This window comes from Protopterus annectens, chromosome 1.part0 (genome assembly GCF_019279795.1).
Source record: "Protopterus annectens isolate FY-2018-M chromosome 1.part0, PAN1.0, whole genome shotgun sequence".
In the NCBI taxonomy this organism is placed as follows: domain Eukaryota; kingdom Metazoa; phylum Chordata; order Ceratodontiformes; family Protopteridae; genus Protopterus; species Protopterus annectens.
This window is the reverse complement of record NC_056725.1, coordinates 1200655590-1200670338: the sequence shown is the minus strand read 5'-3', so window position 1 is coordinate 1200670338 and position 14749 is coordinate 1200655590. Positions and strand designations below refer to the sequence as shown.

The window sequence follows — 14749 nt, the reverse complement described above, 5'->3', positions numbered from 1 at the left end:
CACTGAAAACAGCATACGCTTGTATGAACGTTCACTGTTATTTACAACTGGGAAAAAAATTCTCTCATATGAGAGCTTGATGTTTTTGACTATAAACCTTCTTAGACAGATGGGTTCTAATAATATTTCTACAGGAATCCAGATGGCCTTGGAAAGTCCCTTCCTCTTTTTTCCAGGATTCCTTCTCTTGTAAACCAAACGTATTTCCTCCACTTCAGGTGATGATGTTTTCTCAGTGGGTTACAGTGTTTGTGCTCCAGGCCTGAGAGGCAAAGGATTTTATTCAAGACTGTTTTGGTTCCAAAAACAGAAGGAACTTGGAAATCAGTCCTGCACTTTCCCTTGTTACATCTGTTACCATCTTCAGTTTCATGATAATGTTAGATTAAAAAAAAGGTTATCTCATTCTAAAATGCATGTTTCTTGTTAAGGATTTTGTCAGTATTGTCCTTTGGCAAATTTTTGCACCAAGGTTATTTACAATGACCGGCCCTAGTTATTGCTTACAGCATACTGCAAAGTATTCACGTCTTTCCATTTTTGCAGAATTTTCCCCAAATGTTAAGATTCTTTAACTTGTCTCAAGGTGCTTGTTTTAAATATAGGGTTACCAGTGAACTTTCTAAAATCATCTTTCTTTTTCTTCCAGCTTATTAGTTTTTCTGGGAAGCCATTGAATGCACCCCTAGGAAGAGAGTCTTCATTTAGATAAAGTAAAACTGTACAGAAAAAAACTTCCTGATCTTTTTCAGCCAATTATTATTTTCTGCCTTGAAATATTTCAGCTTTCTGGTTTTCTTGGCTTCTGTAATTATCATAATCCCCTGGACCAGACTTTACATGAGGTAATCCCGATAGTACTTCCGATCCATTTGGCTGAAACTTTAGCAGCCTTTATCCTTTTAGATTTCAATGCTTGGATTTGTTAGAAGGGTGTTAAAGTGGTGGGAAGACCAAGTATTTCTCAGTCTAGGTCTCCCCTTCTCCATACCACCTCCTTGTCAATCAGTCACAGTCCATGCTTCAGACTTTGTTTTTGAGATTATATCGAAAGGGTTGAAAGTGCAAGGTGTGTGGAAGAAAAGACAAAAGCATACAAATTTGAAGGAAATGTTGGCAGCTGTCATTCTTCTCTAAGCCTTAAAACAACTCTGGTACCCAGGATCTCTGCAAACTAGCATATCTTTTTTTTGTAGAATTGTTCTGATTGCCTAGGAGGTAGCATATCAGCTCATTTGACTCTTCAGGCTTCATGCATTCAGTCAGAACAAGACATTATAGCAGACAAGCTGCAGAGGACCTGGACAGACCCTCACCATTGTGAACTGCTACCCAGGATCTTCCATGAATGGATCCAACTGCAGTGGAACACCTCAAATAGTTAAAGAAATTCTGCTGCGGAATTCCATACAGCAAACCTAGACTGTAGATGCTGTCCTCATTCCCATGGACGGGAATGTTCTTTTATACCTTTCCACTGATACCATGGAGATGTTCCCCTATTCAGTGTTGCAGTATTCTTTACATATGGTGTTGGTGTTATGGTGGGTCCATCGACCCGACTTCCGGCCTGTATACAAAAGCTTATAGCCACTGCCAGTATATAGGATGTCGCACGTAGGCTCTAACATCATCAGCCATAAAAGGGACATCTGCACGTACCATCCTCAGAACTATTTTGCCACCATTTAGAAGGTTGACTCTTACATACGGTCTGCAGTCAGACTCTGTCTCTGTTGGTGCCAGTTTCAAATAAGTACCCCGTTGGGGATTTATTTTATTGCTGTTATTGCTGCTGTTCATGTCTTCCAGGAAGGGCAAGTGTGGGTGTAGAAGGCAGATTCCACATAAAGATAGTCACAACCTTTGTCTTTTTTGGTTGGGACCTAGACACAATTACCATTCCTGTTCTGTTTGTCAGGCCTTCGTGCCAAAGACCTTATGTATCCATCTTTCGGCCTTGAATCTTTATCTCAAAAAATGTCTGAAACGTATGAATAGAGATGCAGTGGAAGGTTCCACGAGTCCTTCGGCTGAGCCTAGTTTAAACAGGAAGGTGAGTAAGCCAAAACCTGACTCCTCTTCAGCTGCATCTTCCACCTCTGATGTCCCCTTTGAGGTCGGTGAAGACCTGGTAGTACGTTTAGAGGTTGGGTCCGTTCCTTTGGTGGGTACCTCTGTGGAAGCTGCCAAGGGTGCTGATCCTAGCATGTCCGAAGCTATGCAGATGTCCATTTTGGGTGAAATGGGGGAACCATGGCTTGTTTTGTTGGAGGACTCCATTGACACTTTCATCATTCCATCTAGGGATCAACCAGATGTTAGGCTTACATCTGGCTCCTCTTCCTTGTTTCTTGTCTTGGAAAGACATGTTAGAAAGAACCAAAAGACCAAACATCTGAACGTCCCTTCTACTCCTCAGTCGGATTGAGATGCTTTCTCACAGGGTGTTAAGGCCTTGATGGCTTTGAGGCCTTCCTCTTCTCTCCCTGTTCTTGCCTTCACTTCTTCTCCACGGCAGGCTTCTGGGCCTCAGGTTTTTTCCCTCTATGCAAGCTACAGAGTCTCAGGCCCTGTACTCTGAATCTGAGGATTCCTCTTCTGATGAAGGCTCCCTTGCGTATTTTTCATAGATTACTGCTCCTTTGGAATATGTTTCTTGAAGAGGTGTCTAATGGGGGAGATTCTCCTATGGAAGAACTTTCCTTTGGGAAACTATTAATAAGCTGTGGGAATTTTTCATATGAGATTGTTCCCAGATTTCTGAAGAACAGAAGCACTATTATGATCTGCTTCAAATGGAGGTCCCTGCACCCTCTGCTGTTTCTCCTGTGCTTCCAGCATTTCTGGATGCTTTTGCATCCTCTTCTAAAATCCCTAATTTCTAGGCTCCTGCTCCCAAGAGACCTTATAAATTTTATAAAGTCCAAGATGACTGTAGGTTTCTCTATAAATGCCCCTCAGCTGACCCAGCTGTGGTCTCCATTGTCTCTGATAAATCTTCTCGTTCATCTCCTTCTGCTAATCTTTTTCCCTCTGATAAAGAAAGTAAGATTCTTGGGAGACTGGGTAAGACGATTTACACTTCATCCACCTTAGCTCTTAGCCATTAATTACCAGACACACATTTCCAGATATTCTTTGGCTTTGCTTTCCCAAGCATCTCAGGCCTTGGACCAGCTAACAGACTCAGAGGCTAAATCTGAGTTTTTTCTGTTTTGCCTGCATCTTCTCAGGTACCTAGACATTCAGTTAAATGCAGGTTTGATGCTGTGAAGGCATCTTCCAGGGCTGCGGCTTCTGCATCTGTCCTTAGAAGACATTCTCGGTTGTGGCTTCAGTCTTTACTTTATGACATTAAGGCCACTTTGCTTGATGCTCCTCTAGTTAAGTCTGCCATTTCTGGTTCATCTGCTGCAGAACTCTTTAAATCTCTGTTAGAAAAAGGTAAAGAACTCCAAGATTTGAACCAGTTGCTTGTCTCTCTAGTTCCCAAATTTCATAGGAATTTTCTTGCAAAGACCTCCTTTGTTAGGAGGGCCGCTCGATCTTCCTGTACTTCTACTTCTGGTACTAGGTCTAAGAATTCTTCTAGGAGACCTCCTCAGTCAAAACCTGCTGCTGCTCCTCCATCTCAGCAACCCTTTCTGGCCAGATCCAGCTCTCTGTGACAGCCACTTCCTTCTTCCAAGTCACACACCTCTCTTTCTTCACCTTTCTCTTTCCTTTTCAGCCTGTATGGAGATCACTCGGGACTCATGGGTTCTTTCTATCATCCAAAACGGGTACTTTATGACTTAGATGATTCTCTCTCCTTTCCTGGGAATTTCTCAACCCCCTTCCTGTCAACTTCATCTGTTCCCTCAGCTATTAGCTCAACTTCTTTCACAAGGCTCCATTCAGACTGTTCTTCTAGAACAGAGGAGATGAGTTTTACTCCAGAATGTTTCTAGTTCCAAGAAATGATGGTCCTTGGAGATGCATTCTGCATCTTTCCCACTTAACACTTTCCTGGAAGTGCCTTCTTTTCGAATGTTGTCCCTGCAAACTCTTTTCCCCTGATTTCTTCTCAGTCCTTCATGGCTTCTCTGAATCTCAAAGATGCTTACCTAAATATTCACATTCAGCCTCTGTATATGAAATTCTTTTCTTGGTGGGTTCTTTGCACTTTCAGTTTTCTGCCTTGCCATTTGGTCTTTCCACTTCCTCAAGGGTATTCACAAAATTCCTCACTCCAGCCATTGCCTTCCTGAGGATCCAAGGGGTTCAAGTTTATCCCTATTTAGACAACCTTCTTTTTCTGGCCAACAATTCAGATCAGTTGAAACAAAAACTGTGTGCAAGCCATTCTTTTTCTTCAGTGCTTAAGGTTTACAATAAATTTCAAAAAATCCAGTCTGACCATCTCAGGATCTCATTTTCGTAGGGTGTAATTTCAGGACAGATCTGATGATGGTTTACCTCCCTACATACAAGATTCTCTCTCTTATAGCCTTCATGGAGATCCTTCTGCCTCTTCCTTCTATTTCGGCCAGGGAATTTCCAAGACTTCTCGGATTCATGGCCTCCATGATTCCCATGCTGCCTTTTGCAAAGCTGCACATGAGGAAATTTCACTAGCATCTAAAAACAACATGCTCTTAGCATGCTCATCCTTCAGATGTCTTGGTCCTTCTTCTCCCTTGCCTGAAAACAGAGCTCCTTTGGTGGATTCAGCAGCTCTCTCTGAATCCAGGTTCATAGGTAAGTACTAGGCTATTGGCCCAAGGGCCTAAGTAAGCCTAGCCAAAAGGATCCCTGGCTTAAGTACTAGGCTATTGGCCCAAGCGCCTAAGTAAGCCTAGCCAACAAGGATCCCTGGCTTACGCCATCCAAGAAAGTTAATTTCCTGTGGCCCTGTCGAGCAGAGCCACAGAAGTGATTCCCCGGGGTGTATTTCCTATTTCCCATCCATTCATCAGGATTTTTCTTGAAGAGTGTTAATGAGGAACTTTGCTTGACATAAATGGGTAGCTTGTTCCAGAGTATAGGAAGTCTCTGGGAGAAGAATCTATCCCTCCAGCATGTCCTGTTTGTTGTGGTGACAAGGTTTAGGTCCTTAGAGTGTGTAGCTTGGAGGGATTGGGATTTCTTAAGGTGTAGCATGTCCAGCAGCTCTGGGTTTAACATAGTTTTATATGTTAGGCAGAGATCTCCTCAGAGTAGGCGATATGCTACAGAGTAAAGCTGGAGTTTTTTTGAGACGGTCAGTGTAGGGCATCTGTTTGAGGCCAGTAATCCTCTCTGTGAGGTACTTCTGTGGCCTTTCCAGCTGCTGCAGATGTCTTGTGAGGTACATTCCAAAAGAGGCGTTGCACTCTGTAATGGGTCTAATGAGTGCCTAGTAGAGGGGAACAATGCCCTCTTTTTTTTCCTGGATGAGAACCCTTTTGTGATGAGGTGTGCCACATAGAAGGATTTCCTGACTACTGTGGTGATGTGATTATCAAAGGAGAGACTACTGTCTCCTGGGTCCCAAGGTCTCGTCACACATTTGGCATTAAGTAGACTGCCATTTATGTGGTAGTTCATGGGTACAGAGTTTTTACCAAAGGGGATGACAATGCACTTTTTGGCATTGAGCTTGAGGCCTCAGTGAGGCCCTTCTGTAGGATGTCCACATCATTTGGGGACTCGACTGTGGCTCCTAGTTTGCAGTCATATGCGAACTTTGTTAGCCAGAGGCCTTCTGTGGGCTTCCTCTTCTTCCACCCCAACCTTAACAGCTTTTCACAGATGCTTCAGACATAGGTTGGGGACCAACCTTTGCTTCCAGGAAGGTTCAGGGTCTTTGGTCCCCTTCTCAGCAAAAGGAGCACATCAACATCCGAGAGATGAGGGCTCTGTTTCTGGCCTTACAAACCTTTCATCCACGTTTCTTACCAGGTCCACTGAAGATTTTTACAGACAATACCCATATCCTCTGGTACATAAACAAGCAGGGTGGGACCAAATCATACCATGTGAAGTTGTTCAGTCTCGCCTTCATTCTTACTTATGGGTTCGGAACTGATCCTCAGCACCAAGTAGGCTAATTTGCAAAGCTCGAGGCCGAAACCCTATCCCACAATGCGCCTCTACCTTCCCCAGATGTAGTATGCTACTGCAACACCTCATGCGTTTTCTACAGCTCAAGCCGTATTTGTGAGGGGGTCTTCTTTTTTTTGGACCTTTGCTAATTTTTCTCTTTGTTTAGGTTTCAAAAGTATCCAGCAAGGATAGGCTATCCTTTCTTGTGTTTTTTTCTGCTAAGTAGAACTTTGTATTCTTGCTTTTGGACGATTGGCCCTGTTGGTTTCTTAGGTTTCTGTAGCCAGTTAGGCTTAATTTGTGTCTGTACCTTACAGCCGAGTTAGGCTCCTTTTAGTTGTTATAACTGTAGCCGGATAGGCTTATTTTTGTTTTTGCAGCTACAGTCGAGTTAAGCTTTCCTTAATCATATTTGTAGCCAGTTAGGCTTATTTTTTTTTTGCTGGTAACCTTCAAAAGTTGAGACTTTGCTGTTAGTGTTTCTAATTGGATTGTTTACTGTGATTTAACTACAATGTCTGAAAAAGCTAAGTCAGGGTTTAAAAAGTGCACTAAATGTAATAAAAAAATGTCTATCACAGATGGCCACACCACCTGTGTTTACTGTTTGGGAGAGGTCCATCTCCAAGAGATTTGTTCCATTTGCAATGGTTTCAGTGCCAGGGTTTTGGCAGAAAGGAAAAGAAAGTTCTTTGAATGTGGTTTGATTAAGTCTGCATTCCAGTCAGACTTGGATACTGCTCCGGGAAAACCAAACCCTTCATCTTCGGCTTCTTCTTCTGCGAGTTCGGATCTGAAGGCTTCCAAGAAGGTTCCTGTATTGGCTCAACTGTCATTGGAACCACCTATACAGGTAGTTGGTAGGAGCCGGTCCCAGTCTTGGAACTGGTATCTCCTACCTTGAGATCTCCGATTCTGGGCTCACCGGCTCCTTCTGTAGCTTCCTGTCGGGCTTCCAGACTTTCAGATTCGGATGTGGATCGTGTGGTAAGGAGACTGTTACAGAATCCAGCACTGGCTAAAATTCTCTCGGCTTCGACTGTGGCAGTTTCGGAACCAACAAAGTCATCTCCTGTAATTTCTGCTCCTCCTCTGACTCGAATCAAGACATCGCAGCCGGCAGGAGCCATTCAGTCATTTGTGGAACTGTCGGTTCCGACACTCACTTCGGACCTGTCGGCACCGACAACCCTGATGGCCTCTGCTCCGGCAGTGGACTCTGGGAGCCGACACTCTCCCGTCGGCTCCAGGGAGGGGAGTCGAACCGCTGTGTCGGTTCCGACTCTTCCCCTTGGGGCCTCGGCACAAGATGAGCTCAGCTCCCACCTCTGGCTCAGAGCCGGCGGTTTTGGTGCGGGAGGAGTCATCGGTGTCTTCGGACCCGGGTGCTTCCTCGCACCGGAGCTGTGGTGCCTTCGATGCCATGAGGAGTGTTTTGTCCGTCCCCCCCCCCCCCGAATTGTCACAACCTCTGAAATGGCCATCTTCTCCTGGAAAGTGCCGGAATCTTCTCTGTCACTGCAGACCCACTGTAAGCGTAGGGACCCGGAGCCTCAGGAAGCCCCACTGGGGGAATCCTGCTCTTCTGAGACCTCCCCAGAAGTTCCCACTGAAGAGGTTCCTCGGAAGAGGTTATGTAAGAGGAGACATTTAGATTCCCCTCAGGAATCCATCACATCTGACACTGATTTGGAGGAAATGGAAGGTTCCCCAAAGTCCCCCTCTGAGGATATCTCCTTTCCAGATATCCTAGAGATCCTTAAGCAGAGGGGTGACTGGCAGCCCCTTAACCCTACCGAGGATGAGTTGGTGCTCCTAAAGGCTTTTGAGTCTCGACCCTCCACCTCTTGGGTTTCTCCACCCTTCGATGATTTGATGGACCTTTTATCTCGAAGGGCGTGGGAGTCACCAGATACTGTGGAGCCCGTTCCTAGGAGGCCCAACAAATACATTTCAGCTCATCATGACAAAACCTTTTTAGCCAAACCTGTACCTGTCGATGCCATGGTGGTTGTGGCAGCCACGAAGAAAGAGATGTCGGCGACCTCTACATCTTTCCACCCTCCTAATAGGGAATGTAGAATCATGGACAGATACGGCAAGTGCATGTTCAGTTCTGTGACCTTTGCTCTTCGGTCCTTGAACTATCTAACCCAATTCACAGGGCTTCAGAGAGATCTCCTGAAAGAGCTAGGAGATACCCTCCAAGGTGCAGTAGCCAATACAGTGGTGCAGTAGCCGATACAGTGGTGGACAAAGTGACATCTCAGCTTGCTACCCTCAATTCTATCATTAACTCTTCCATGTGCCTCGTATCTTACACAGCTGATGGGATGAGTAGGGCAGCGGGTACAGGAATTGCTCTGCGGAGGCATTCTTGGATGTGCTTATGTTCCTTTGCGGAACCTTTCACGTTGTCATTTGTAAATGCCACTTTTGATGGTTCTTTAGAGACCATCACCAGATGTGAGCAAGATGGAAATACTCTATCTGCCGTAGGAGTCCATTTTTCCACCCCTAATATCCAGAGGCCATTTCATCCCCTTTCATACCCAACCCAAACCAACAAAAGGAATCCCGGACATTCCACCCAGTCTGTGGGATGTTGCAACAGTAGAGGTTCAAAAGCTATTAGAAAAAGAGTCATCCAACCAGTCCCGGCAGACCAGCAAGGATCTGGAACTTACTCAAGACTCTTTGGTGCCAAAGAAAACAGGGGACTGGAGACAAATTTTGGACCTCAGCAGACAAACAAGTATGTAGAAAAGGCAATGTTTCAGATGGTCACGCTTCAGTCTATACTCCCGTTCCTAGGGAAAGACAATTGGATGTGCTCAGTAGATCTTCAGGATGGTGTACTACCATGTCAAAATGGCCAGGCCATCCAGGGATCACCTGCGCTTCAGGCTGGGAGCCAGTCACTTCCAGTTTTGGGCCCTGCCCTTCAGTCTCACTACAGCCCACAGAGTGTTCACCAAATGTATGGCAGTGGTCATGGCTCACTTGAGACATCAAGGAATCCGGGTGTTTCCGTATTTGGATGACTGGCTCTTCAACACACCCACCAGGCATCAGCTTATTCGGGCAAGGGACACTGCCTTAGATCTATGTTTCCAACTGGGCATCACGATAAATTTAAAAAAGTCTGATTTCTTGCTGCCGCAGAATACAGTGTTTATAGGAGCAGACTTAGACACAGTCAACATGTCTTTAAAACTTCCTTCAGAAAGAGTGCTTACCCTACGATAACAGATTGTAGATCTCCTTTCGAAACGCACAGCACCAGCATCACAGATTCTCAAGTTGCTGGGCACCATGGCAGCAGCTGTCATTGCAATACCCCTGGTGAGATCTCACATGTGCATTCGTCAGTGGCTGCTATTCACACAGTAGACATTTCAGGACTTACCAATGAATCACCCGGTTCTGATGACCAACTCTTGCAAGGACGATATTTGGTGGTGGCTAACGTCCGAGTCAGTGATCATGGGATGTCACTTTGTCCTTCCGGTTCCAGTTGCAACGGTGACCACGGACACCTCCCTGATCAGATGGGGGGGCATTATCAGGGACAGACAGCCCAAGGTACATGGCAGGTTCACGAGGCTTAATTGCACATCAAAGTCCTAGAGATGAGAGCGGTTCTCTTAGCGTTGCAGTCCTTTCAAGACTCTCTTCCTCTGGGCACGATTGCAATCCAGTCAGACAACATGTCTGTAGTCTGGTATATAAACAAACAGGGTGGAACCAGATTTTATCCCCTATGTTGAGAGGTTCTAAGAGTGTGGAAATGGGCAGAGTCCACCCAGTGCTTTCTGATATCAATGCACATCCCGGGAAAATCCAGTGTTGTAGCGGACAAACTCAGCAGGGCAATTCTGTTGCCTCACGAGTGGTCCCTCAAGAACAAAGTAGTGGAAATGATTTTCTGTAGATGGGGCCAGCCTTGCTACGACCTCTTTGCGACTCCCACAAACACCAAATGCAGCAACTACTTTGCCCTGATCCCTCAACAGGGACATGCTTGTACACGATTGGCCTCCGGGACTTCTTTACGCCTTCCCTCGATTCCCAGACTTTTACAGAAAGCCAGTTTTCTGGGCAGGACATTTATCTTAATAACCCCATATTGGCCTCGTCAAATCTGGTTCCCCTTTCTGAAGCCTCATCTAGTAGAAGAACCTTGGATCCTGGACCCAGTGCCGGATCTTCTGACCCATTCGTCAGGAGCTCTTCACCCTTCACTCCATCAAACTGACAGCTTGGCTGCTCCAATTCCCAGAATAGCCAGGTTCCAAAATTTATCAGAAGAACCTCAACATATTCTTTTGTCCTCACATAAGTCTTCAACCAGGAAACTATACCTCAGTAAGTGGAAGAGGTTTTCCGTCTGGGCTCAGCAGAATAACATTGACCATTTTCTAGCCTCCATATCGGATATCTTAGAGTTTCTGACCAAACTGTTCAACGAAGGAGCTGCAGCAGCAACCATTCGGGTACAACTGGCTGCCGTTTCTAATTTCCATATAGGTGAATCTAGAAATGGCATTATGTCCCATAAGATGGCCAAGGCCTTTTTGAAGGGTAATATGTACCTAAAACCACCTATTAGATCACATACCACTCCATGGAATTTGAATTTAGTCCTATCCAAGATTATTGTCCTGCCCTTTGAACCAGCTTCTTCTTGTGAGCTGAAATATCTTTCTTGGAAGACCATTTTCTTGGTGGCCATTTCATCAGCACACATAATTTTGGAGTTGCAAGCCCTTTCAGTTAATAACCTATACTTGATATTCCAGAAAGATAGGATTTCCCTCAGGATGAATCCTTTGTTTTTACCCAAAATTTGTTGTGAACTCACCCTTAATCAGGCAATTGAATTACCTGTTTTCTTTCCCAATCACTCTAATCAGTTGGAATATATGCTTCACAAGCTTGACGTCCATAGACAACTTTGTTTCTATTTAGACAGGACAAAAGACCGTAGAAGAGCTGATCAGTTGTTTGTCTCCTCTTCAGATTCCAAAAAAGGTGCAGCAGTATCTAAATCTACCTTATCTAAATGGCTTTCTGATTGTATATCCTTTATATACCATGAGGCAGACATTTCTTTAGAGGACAAAGTGAAGGCTCATTAAGCCAGAGCCGTTTCTACTTCCATAGCCTTCTTAGCCAGACTACCCATTGATTCTATTTGTGCAGCTGCCACATGGTCAAGCCCACATACCTTCATATCAAACTACAAAGTAGACAAGGCCTCTAGGGACAGGGCTTCATTTGGTTCTGCTGTCCTTAGACAGATACTCCCGTAAGCCACCCAAGTCTGTGGTGCTGGGGACGCTACCCATCATTAAGAATGAAGGCGAGATTGAACAACTTCACATAAAGAAGTTATGTACTTACCATAAGGTTCCATGTGAGTTGTTCTTCTCGCCTTCATTCTTACGACCCCTCCAGCTACCCCCATCCAATATCTGGAAGTTCGAAAGGCTCTATGTTGGTTTTGGTTCTTCTGAGGAGTTTCCTCTCACTAGTCGTCTTTATGATTTCCTTGAAATCTTATGTAGATTTACCATTGGCTGGCAGCAAACAAGATCTGGGGAAGGTAGAGGTGCATTGTGGGTTAAGGTTTCGGCCTTAGAGATCTTGAGCTTTGCAGATTGGCTGACTTGGAGCCAAGGATCGGCTCCGAACCCATCAGTAAGAATGAAGGCAAGAACAACAACTCACATGAACGTTAAGGTAAGTACATAACTTTTTTTTTTTTTTTTTAGCCGGTTAGCCCTCAAAGCATGGGAATTAGCTAGCCAATGCAAAGTAACCCTGCAAGCTGTGTACCTACCCTCAGCTCAGAACTCGGTGGCGGATGCATTAAGTAGATCCATGACACAATCCTATGAATGGATGCTCCACAGGGATGTTTTCCTGGATCTGGTTCACTGGTGGGGGTACTCCACATCTGGACCTCTTTACCTCCCCTCAAAGCAGACAACTTCCTCTCTTTCATGCCAGGGTGCCTCACTGTCTGTTTTGTAAGGTAGATGCCCTGTCTTTGTCATGGAACAGGATGTTTCTTTATGCATTCCCCACCCTTCCTTCTAATTCAAAAAGTCCTGTTGAAGATTCAGCAGGACAAACCAAAAATCTTGCTTGTGAGTCCCTTTTGAGCAAGACAGCATTGGTTCCCTCTTCAGCAATTAGCCAAGGGCCATCACCACAAGTTTCCTCACCAGTTGGACCTACTCACGCAGGACAAAAGATCCTTTCACACAGGACAAGGGATACTTGATCCATCCACATCTGTCAACTCTACAGCAGACCTTGTTGGGTAATAAACTTCTGATCCCCTTTTAGGCACCTTTTCTCACAGGACATGCTTAGGGTTTTCTAGGTGGCCATGAAACCCAATACTAGGAAATCTTATATTTCCAAATGGAAAACATTTTCTATTTGGTACTGTAAAAGAAGTCTTGAGCCACTATCTGTAGACATTCCAGTAGTGCTTTCTTACTTGTGTGAACTGCGTAAAGGTGGCATGTCATATTCCTAAGTGAACGTTCACTGTTCTGCTCTTTCTGCTTGTTTGCCATTAATGCCTCCATTAGCTTCCAGACTGGAGGTTAAACATTTTCCTAAAGACGTCCTGCATATCAAACCTCCCAGGAAGCCTGTGCCTCCTCCTTGGGAATCTCAACTATGTCTTAGAGAAGCTCACCCTGGCTCCCTATGAGCCTGCAGCCTCTGCACCTCTAAAGTTTTGCACTTGGAAAACAGTGCTTCTGGTAGCCTTGACTTCTGCTACTAAGGTCTCGGAGATTCAGGCTTTGATGGCATCCCCTCCATTTTTGGTCTTCCACAAGGAATAGTGTGTTTAGGTATGAAAGAAGGGTTAGTTCTCAAAAGTGGTGAATGAGTTGTCTCTTAATCAGTTCATTCAATTGCACACCTTTTTTTCCTTCTCCTCAGTCCTCAAGTGTAAGGATTTTACATACTTCAGATGTACATAGGCAACTCAGATTTTACCTGGACAAAACAAAATCTATAAGAAGTTGAATCAACATTTTGTATCTTTTCATCCCAAAGCTCTGGGTTCACCTGTTTCCAAACGCACTGTTTCATCTTGGATTTCTAAAGCTGTGGTGTTTTGCTATGATTTTATAGGTTCATAGGTAGGTACTAGGCTATCGGCCCAAGGGCCTAAGTAAACCTAGCCAACAAAGCTCCCTGGCGTACGCCACCCAAGAAAGCCAATTTCCTGTGTATCATGCAAAACCTTACGATGCCTTTTAGCACCACCTTTTCCAAAGCCCTTTCCTCCTTTACCACGAACAGATATGACTGCTTGAACTGAATATTATTATTATTTATGAATTATATTATTATTTATGAATTATATTATTATTTCATGGGAAATCTCTACTATATTCTGTCAGTGCCCATTCCACCAGATCTTTTGCTTCATTAGGGGCTTTCTTTAAAGGACTAGATGCCAATTTAGTCTCTTGTCCATATTTTTACTATACATTACAAGTTGGATACTATTTCTAGGTCTAGGGCAGGATTTGCTAGAGCGATTCTAGATAGATTGTGGAAAATGCTTCCTTACTTTCTTGCATGACTCTATCCATCTCCCTGGATTCCTTTTGAGCTTTGGCACTCTCCCATATGTAAAGAATACTGCAACATTGAATAGAAGGAAATAGAATAGTTGTGTAAAATCTTTCCATAACCATGGATGTCCTTCTCTTCTATGTTGCAGTATTCTGTCCCTCCCACCTTCCCCCCTACAACTTGTTACTTCCTAGGATGACTTCTGGTTTGCGTTAGGATTGTTGCCCCTCATGGTGCTAACTTGTTCTCTGGATGGTACGTGCGGACGTCCCTTTTATGGCTGATGTCGTTAGAGACTATGTGCGATGTCCCATGTACTGACAGTGGCTGTAAGCTTTTGTGTACAGGCCGGACATCAGGTCAATGGGTGGAATACAACCCCATATGTAAAGAATACAGCAACATAGAAGAGAAGGACATCTATGGTTATGGCAAGATTTTACACAACTATTCTTTCTTCTAAAATTCCACAAGGACTCCCCAAAGATACTGGTGGGGACTCCCTTTTGGCTCAGGCATATGTGATTCTTTCTTTATTTGATATGGGCCAAGGGCAGTTGCCACAGATTCCACACTTTCTAGATTTACTCACACAAGGCATTAGTTGTTTGATAGATGCCACTATATGTATACTTCAGTTGACTGCCTGGACCACAAGTTTTGAAATCCTTTAGTCAGTTTTCCCCCATGAAGATATGTAACAAATAATGAAGGAGACAAAATACCTGCTACTAGAAAATGGGTAATTGGAAAAGATTATCTAATTGGTACCATGCCAAGCACCAGGAACCTTTAAGTTCCAGTTGCCTTTAGTTTTAGTATATTTGTGTGAGTTATTGTCCTGTGGCCAATCGTAATCTTCTACCAAGCTTTAACTTTTGACGTTTTCTGCTTGTCTGCCCTCCCCCTTTCTACTTGTACTCAACTCAAGCAGTTTTGAAAGGGGGTTTTACTTTTCTGTCCACTTAGAAAACAGGTGGTTCCGCCTTGGGATCTTAATTTTGCATCTATGAAAATTAGACACTTCTTGTGAACCAGCTCATTGGGATGGTGTGAGGGTCATAAT

At 44.3% G+C, this 14749-nt stretch overlaps 1 protein-coding gene across 3 annotated transcripts in view; it reads left to right on the top strand.

Moving 5' to 3' along the window:
• EP400 (E1A binding protein p400) overlaps window positions 1–14749 on the top strand; it is a 3509270-nt gene that overhangs the window by 2850549 nt on the left and 643972 nt on the right. The gene's annotated exons all lie outside the window — the stretch shown is intronic.